The 8,492-nt window shown below is 37.3% G+C and overlaps 1 non-coding gene across 1 annotated transcript; it reads right to left on the bottom strand.

Moving 5' to 3' along the window:
- Nucleotides 1–2,614: 2,614 nt before the first annotated feature.
- On the bottom strand, nt 2,615–2,721 carry LOC122683978. The gene has a single exon (XR_006337887.1). It is a non-coding gene; the product is annotated as a U6 spliceosomal RNA (small nuclear RNA).
- Between the last annotated feature and the right edge of the window lie 5,771 nt (nt 2,722–8,492).

Below are 8,492 nucleotides of genomic sequence, written 5' to 3'. Positions count from 1 at the left end.
AATTTTAGGAGATTATTGAAATAATCCTGGTTCTCATCTAAAATTCTGCAGGATATGAGGTTGGTAGAATGACTTTGAAGAGAGGATTTCAGAAGTATTTAGAAGGTGAGATGAGAAGGAGTTGGCAATAGGCTAGTTGTGGGGAAAACAGTAAAAAAGGAGGATGAGATACTTGTCACTTCCAAGGGTCAGGCTTAGGGGACAGGAAGCTGGAGATGCCAATCATGAAGAGCAGGGGCTTAAGAGGAGGAGTAACCAAGGGTGGACACGAACAAGTTCAGCTGGGGAATATTATTATGCTCCCTGTCCAAGGGCGAGTTGGATATGGTGTTTAGGGAAAGTGGGCTGGTGTTTTCTAGATAAAGCCGTCAATAGGGATACAATTGAACAGAGGTAAGCTGTGGAGTATGGGCTTCCCAGGTGGCTCAGTGCCTGCCTGCCAAGACAGGAGGGGTGAGTTTGATCCCTGGGTCTGTAAGATCCCCTGGAGAAGGAAATGGCAACCCACTCCAGTATTCTTACCTGGGAAATCCCAAGGACAGAGGAGCCTGGCAGACTATAGTCCATGGGGTCGCAAAACAGATAGACACAACTTAGTGGCTAAACAACAATCTATCTATTTATCGAGTGAGACAAAGATATGTTCACCCAACTATGCTGCTGTTGTTGTCGTTCTGCCACGCAGTTGTGTCCAACTCTTTGCGACCCCGGGGACTGCAGCACACCAGCCTTCCCTGTCCTTCGCCATTTCCTAGAGCTTGCTCAAACTCATGTCCATTGAGTTGGAGATGCCATCAAACCATCTCATCTTCTGTCCTTCTCCTCCTGCCTTCAATCTTTCCCACCATCAGGGTCTTTTCCAATGAGTTGGCTCTTCTCATTAGGTGGCCAAAGTATTGGAGTTTTAGCTTTAGCATCAGTCCTTCCAATGAATATTCAGGGTTGATTTCCTTTAGGAAATCTGCTTTGATCTCCTTGCAGTCCAAGGCACTCTCAACAGTGTTCTCTAGCACCACAGTTCAACAGCATTAATTTTTCAGCACTCAGCCTTCTTTATGGTCCAAGTCTCACATCCATACATGACTACTGGAAAAACCATACATCTTACTATAACTGTAGTCTGCTATACCATGCACATATACACATAACAAAGAGCAAGAATTGAGTTGAATACTTGGATGAATGCTAATAGTCACAAGAAATAGAATAAATGAGAATTTAAGACTGGGAATTCTTTCAGCAGATTATCTGAGTCTTCAGCTTTTACCAATTAGCAAAAAATTGGCATGTGTGTTAAAAAGATGAATAAATTACATTCTGATTTCAGGAATTACTATCTTTTTCATTTCTTTTTAGACATCAATTTAATCTAATAGACTTACTTACAGGCATATTATTCCATAGGCATTCTAATTTTGCTGAGATAAACAATACTATAGTAAGATACAGATCACGCATTAAACGAGTATATTGTTCACTGTGAATAGCAGACATGAAATACAAATAAATAGTGATAAAAACAATAATAGAAATAGACGCAATATTTAGTAGGAACTTAGAGGGAAGGTGAATTTATTAGTTAATTTTACTAGTTCATTTATTCCTCATTTATTTAAAAATGGATATAAAGTGGTCTGAAACAAGATGAAATAAAAGGCGACACAAATAATGAAGTGGATTTGGAGGGGAAAAAAAAGTTTTAATGGATAATCTGAAGTCAATAGCAAATGGCTATACAGAATAGTATAGCTAAGACCTAGAAAACTCTAGAACGAGCCACCAGTTTGTCTTTATGCTTTCTGAAGGAGAGAAAAATAAGAAAATTAATAACATTATTGATATTACCTCCAAAGAAAATTAAAACAAAGCTACTCTTGGTGCCAAAACTAAAGTGTTTTTCCTCATAGATACTGAAACAACAATAAACAGTACACCACTCTTAACACACCTGAATTCTAATGGATTTCATGGCTGACTTTCTTACAGTGGTTTTAAGCATGGGTCAATGATGACATAATGGCAAGTTACATTTAATAACAGCAGTTTTACAAGAGAATAAACCATATGGTCCAGATGTATGAAGATCTGCTTGTGTGGCTCATTCCCAGGATGAATTGTTTTGGATCTATAGAAACACACGGGTTGTATTTCACTCAGGCAATCTTTCAGAAATTTATATTGTCCAACCACATATTTGAATATTAAACTACAGTGAGTTCAAGATTAGCCTTCTTGACATTCACTTAGGTGCTGCTATTTTAATCTACTGATTAAATAATGGAAATGTATAACTCCCCCTGGGAATGGGAAGGGTACAGAGAAAAGGAGACTGGAATTTCAGCTATTTTTTAAAAATTTTTGGCAAAATGCACATAAGATGAAATTTGCCTCCTTAACTAATTTTAGGTGCACACTTTAGTGGCAGTAGGTATATTCACACTGTGGTGCTTCCATCACCATCATCCCTCCACAGAATGTTTCATTTTGCAAAACTGATATTCCACCTCCTAAACAATAACTACCCTCTCCTCCTCCAACCTAACCACTTTTCTACTCTCTGTCTTCATGATTTTGACTACTCCATGTACCTCCTATGAGTGGAATCACACAGTATGAAAACATAGAATTCTTCACAGATTTGCATGCCATCTTTGTCTGGGGGCCTTGCTCATCTCCTCTGTGTGGTTCTAATATTACTCTTTGTGCTGCTGAAGTGAGCACTTTAGCTGGTGTTTGAAGGGAGAAAAGGAATTCATCAGACTTAACATGGGGGTAACAACTCATATATGAAGGCAGAGTACCTAAAATTGTTTTCTGTGTTGTTGAAGACTGAGGTAAGGAGGGAGGCAGAAAAAAATGAGGCTAAAGAGATAGGAAGGAACAAGAAGCCAAAGGGCATTCTAAGCCCCTTTTGAGAGCTTGATCTTTACAAGCCCCTTTTGACAGCTTCCTTGGTGGCTCAGATGATAGTCTTCCTGCAATGCAGGAGACCTGGGTTAGACTCCTGGGTTGGGAAGATCCCCTGGAGGAGAGCATGGCAACCCACTCCAGTATTCTTGCCTAGAGAATTCCATGGACAGAGAAGTCTGACAGGCTACAGTCCATGGAGACACAAAGAGTCAGACATGGCTGAGCAACTAACGCTTTCACAAGAGTTTGGACTTACATATAATGAGATGGTTATAGAGAAATAGAATTCATATTAAAAAAATTAATTCTAGAAAAAAAAGGAGGCCTTCAAGAAGATAAAATTTGACATAGACTAGTAAGAAGGTAGTGACAACTATGTCGGTAAGAGTTTCCTTTTTATTATTTTTTGCAGACTTTTGGAGACTTACAGAGAATATTCAGAATTGTAGATCATGAGGAAATAGATGTCTGCACTCTGGATCTAGTGTCCACACAATCTTCCTGTCCCAGCTTAGAATAAAACTCTTCACATTTTAGAAATTTTTCTACTTTTGCAAAGAATCCAGACAATTCAAAGTCTAAATTCACATTTTAATCCAAGAAGCACCTTTCTCCTCACTGATCTCTCTCTCCTTTTCCTCTTCAGATGTTTTAGAGGAAGAAGAGTACATTCAGAGGGAAATATTAGTAGAGGATCTATTGAGACTGGCAGACAGAAGTGCTATGATAACTGGAAAGGTTTGGAATAAAAAATTGCATTCTAGATGTCTAATTTTGGCTTGATTAGCAGGGGTGTTTCTTCCTACTGTAATGCAGAATTGTTCTTAAGTTCAGCAAGAAACTGAACTATAAGAAGGCATAACTCAACTCAAAACAAGGATAATTTATTAGAGCTTATTTACATAGAAATTTGTTGCTTTGTAAACATAAAGAAAGGAACCATGGTTATCTAAAAGTAACACAATAATCTCAGTTCCTTTCCAAGGCAAACCATTCAACATTACAGTAATCCAAGTCTATGCCACAATCACTGATGCAAAAAAATTGACTCTTCCTATGAAGACCTACAACATCTTCTAGAATTAACACCAAAAAAGATGTGTTTCATCATAGGGGCTTGGAAAGCAAAAGTAGGAAGTTAAGAGAAACCCAGAGTAACAGGCAAGTTAATGATAGGGCAAAGCTTAACAGAGCTTTGTCAAGAGAACACACTGGTCATAGCAAACATCCTTTCCAACAACCCAAGAGACAGCTCTATACATGGACGTCACCAGATGGTCAATATCAAAATCAGATTGAATATGTTCTTTGCAGTCAAAGATAGAGAAGTTTTATGCAGTCAGAAAAACAAGACTGGGAGTTGACTGTGGCTCAAATTATGAACTCCTTATGGCAAAATTCAGACTTTATTTTAAGAAAGTAGGAAAACCACAAACCATTCAAGTATGACCTAAATCAAACTCCTTATAATTATACAGTGGAGGTAACAAATAGATTTAAGGGATTAGATCCTAATCTAATAGTCTAAAGAGCTATGGATGGAGGGTCTTAACACTGAACAGGAGGCAGTGACCAAAATCATCCCCAAGAAAAAGAATGCAAGAAGACAAAGTGGTTGTCTGAGGAGGCTTTACTCCTCCTTCCTGAGGAGCTGAAGGAAGAAGGGAAGTGAAAGGCAAGGGAGAGGGAAAGATAAACCCAACTAAATGCAGAGTTCCCGAGAATGTCAAGGAGAGACAAGAAGGCCTTCTTAAATGAACAATGCAAAGAAGTGGAGGAAAATAACAGAATGGGGAAGACCAGAGGTCTCCTCAAGAAAACTGGCAATATCAAGGGACACTTCATGCAAGGAGGGCACGATAAAGGACAGATACAGTAAGACCTTACAGAAGCAAAAATGATCAAGAAGAGGTGGTAAGAATACAGAAAAGAACTATACAAAAAAGATCTTAATGACCCAGATAACCACGATGGTTTGGTCAGTCACCTAGAGCTGGATATCCTGGAGTGTGAAGTTCAGTGGTCCTTAGGAAGTGAAGCATTAGTATGAACAAAGCTAGCAGAGATGGAATTCCAGTTGAGCTATTTCTAATTCTAAATGATGATGCTGTTAAAGTGATGCACTCAATATGCCAGCAAATTTGGAAAACTCACCTGTGGTCACAGGACTGGAAAAAGTCAGTTTTCATTCCAATTCCAAAGAAGGGCAATGCCAAAGAATGTTCAAAATACTGTATAATTGCACTCAATTCACATGTAGCAAGGTTATGCTCTAAATCCTTCTAGAAAGGATTGAGCAGTACAGTAACCAAGAACTTCCAGATGTACAAGTTGAGTTTCAAAGAGGCAGAGGAAACAGAGATCAAATTGTCAAAATTTGATGGATCATGGAGAAAGCAAGGGAGTTCCAGAAAACTAACCGATTCTGCCTCATTGACTATGCTAAAGTCTTGGATTGTGTGGATCACAGCAAAGTGTGGAAAACTAAAACTCTTTTAAAGAGATGGGAATACCAGACCACCTTATCTGTCTTCTGAGAAACGTGTATGCATGTCAAGAAGCAACAGTTAGAACTGTACATGGAAAAACTGACTGGTTCCAAATTGGGAAAGGAGTACATCAAGGCTGTATATTGTCACCCTGTTTATTTAACTTCTATGCAGAGTACATCATGCAAAATTCTGGGCTGGATGAATCACAAGCTGAAATCAAGATTGCCAGGAGAAATATCAACTTCACATATACCGATCATACACTCTAATGGAAGAAATTGAAGAGTAAGTAAAGAGTCTCTTGATGAGGTTGAAAAAGGAGAGTGAGAAAGCTGGCTTAACACTCAACATAAAGAAAAAAAAACAAACTAAGATCACGGCACCCAGTTCCATCATTTCATGGCAAACAGGAGGAGAAAAAGTGGAAAAGGTGACAGATTTCATTTTCTTGGGCTCCAAAATCATTGCAGATGCTGACTGCAGCCATGAGATTAAAAGACACTTGCTCCTCGGAAGGAAAGCTATCACAAACTTAGCATATTAAAAAACACAGACATCACTTTGCCAACAAAGTTCCGTAACATCAAAGTTATGGCTTTTCTAGTAGTAATGTATGGATGTGAGAGTTGGACCATAAAGAAGGTTAAGCACCAAAGAATGGATGATTTCAATTAAGTAGTACTGGAGAGGACTCCTGAGAGTCCCTTGGACTGTAAGATCAAACCAGTCAATCCTAAAGGAAATCAATCCTGAATATTCATTCATTGGAAGGACTGATGCTGAAGCTGAAGCTCCAATACTCTGGCCACCTGATGTGAAGATCTGACTCATTGGAAAAGACCCCGATGCTGGGAAAGATTGAAGGCAGGAGGAGAAGAGGACAACAGAGAATGAGATGGTTGGATGGCATCTTCTACTGGATGGACATGAGTTTGAGCAAGCTCTGGGGGTTGGTGATGGACAGGGAAGCCTGGCATACTGCAGTCCGTGGGGTCGCAAAAAGTCGGACACGACTGAGCGACTGAACTGAACTGATGTATAATTGAAGTCTCAGAAAGAGAAGAAAGGAAGAGAGAGGGAATGAGAAAAGACCCTGATATTGTAGCTCATGAGGTTGAAAAGAGACGGACATGACTTAGCGATGGAACAACACCAACGAGAACCTATGAGCACAGGGGAACACTACTCAGTGTTCTGTGGTGAACCAAGTGGGAAGGAAATCCAAAAAAGAGTGGATGCATGTATAGCTGATTCACTTTGCTATGCAGCAGAAACTAACACAACATTACAAACAACTAAACTCCAATAAAAACTAATAAAGTAAAATAAAAATAGATCAAAAGTGAAAAAAAATGAGGATTCCACTTAATTCATAGTTAAAACTCCCAATTCACACTCCTTTTCCTCCCTAGTCTTAAATGTCTTTCTGTCCTCTCTTCTTCATCTCATCTAACCTGTCATTATTCAAGCCCTCATCACGAACGCTTGGACCACGATGGTCTCCACGCTCTTCCTTGAATGTCTGAAATCACATCATCAAACACACATATTTTTAAAAACACAAATCTGATCTTTTAATCAAGCTCTTTTACAATCATTTTGCTGGGAAGGAAGCTACAGTTTATGGAGCTTAAATAAATGCTCAGGATCCCAGAGCTCTGAGGGCCAGGCTGACTAGAGTTCAGGTCTCTCGGACTCTCCTCCAGAGACTTTTCACCACATGTCACAGACGTCCTCCCTAGTGCAAGCATATCAGAGATACTAACAAAATTATGCTGCCCCCAATACAGTAAAGTTTGAACAGAATACTGGTATTCTATTTTTACCTTTAAGACTTTTCCCTTAAAATCTTATTTACAAAGTACATAAAGCATGTTCTTATCAGTTGACAAACTTCAGTTTGGCAGAGCAATTGCTCCTAACATGTAAGTTGCCAGTTTTTTTGTAAGTTGCCAATTTAAAAAATCATTTCCCTCTATTTGATAGTCTGCATATTTAACTCTCTCTTAAATATGCAGCAAGAAACATTGTATTTTGTTTCCCTTTTGTTAGCACTTTCATAGTAAACATATGTAACTCCTATATATTAAAGGTAAATACTTTCATTATGATTATATTAACTGTTTATACTTTCTTAATACTGTGTAAAATTTATAGTTATAAAGAAAATAAGAATATCACATGTATTCATTTTCTACACTTTGCTCTAATTCCCATTTGACTTTCAAGTTAAAAATTTCCAAGTTCTACATTAAAAAATTCATGATTTAAAGCAATGAATTTGAGCTACTTTGCTACAATGTTTATACATGCAAAATTATAATAAGAAATGGGATGGATAAATATTTTGCTTTTAAAACTAGTCAGCTCTACAAGATATTCTCATATAACTTATCAAATAAGATTATTAGACCTACTGCAAACATAATTAGAATAAAATAAACATAACTGAATTTTACGATTATGACTTTAACTTTCATTTTCAAGTTATTCTGCTTTAAAAATATATTTAAAAATTAAAAGTGAAATTTCCTGATAGAAAGTTAAAGTAAGTATAATTTTTTAAAATTCTTTTTGTATACCAAGACAGCTAAGCTTTTTTAATATTTAGTTTTCTTGTTTTTCTTTAAGTGTTACAGTACAACACAAGAATGTTCAAACTTGTTTTTTAAGTGGTGTGATACTTTATAGTGAATAATATATGATTAAGTTTTGAGTTATACAAATATTTGCTCACTAATATCAAAATGTGTTTACACATGGATATACTATGATTCACTTTATTTCCTATTAATTTCAAAGTAAAATGATCACAACATGGTCTTAAAAATCCTAGCTATCACTTTTAAAACTACCTAGCAGCAAGAAATAAAAACCTGCCATTGATGTGGACTACATTCATTATTTTAAAAAACTGAATTAAATCCAACACACATTGTGAATTGTTTTTGCTTCTTTTTAGAATTGTTACAAGTAAAATAACCAGGCAGCCTTATCTTAGGTGAGCCTGCTTCAGCTTGGAAATAAACAAGGCTTTCTCTCCATGAGCTAGGTTCATTTCATATTTGTGTAATACCCTGGAAGAAATTA

The sequence above is a fragment of the Cervus elaphus genome, chromosome 25 (genome assembly GCF_910594005.1).
Source record: "Cervus elaphus chromosome 25, mCerEla1.1, whole genome shotgun sequence".
NCBI lineage: Eukaryota > Metazoa > Chordata > Mammalia > Artiodactyla > Cervidae > Cervus > Cervus elaphus.
The sequence above is the reverse complement of the archived record's forward strand: the minus strand, read 5'-3'. Positions and strand labels throughout refer to the sequence as shown.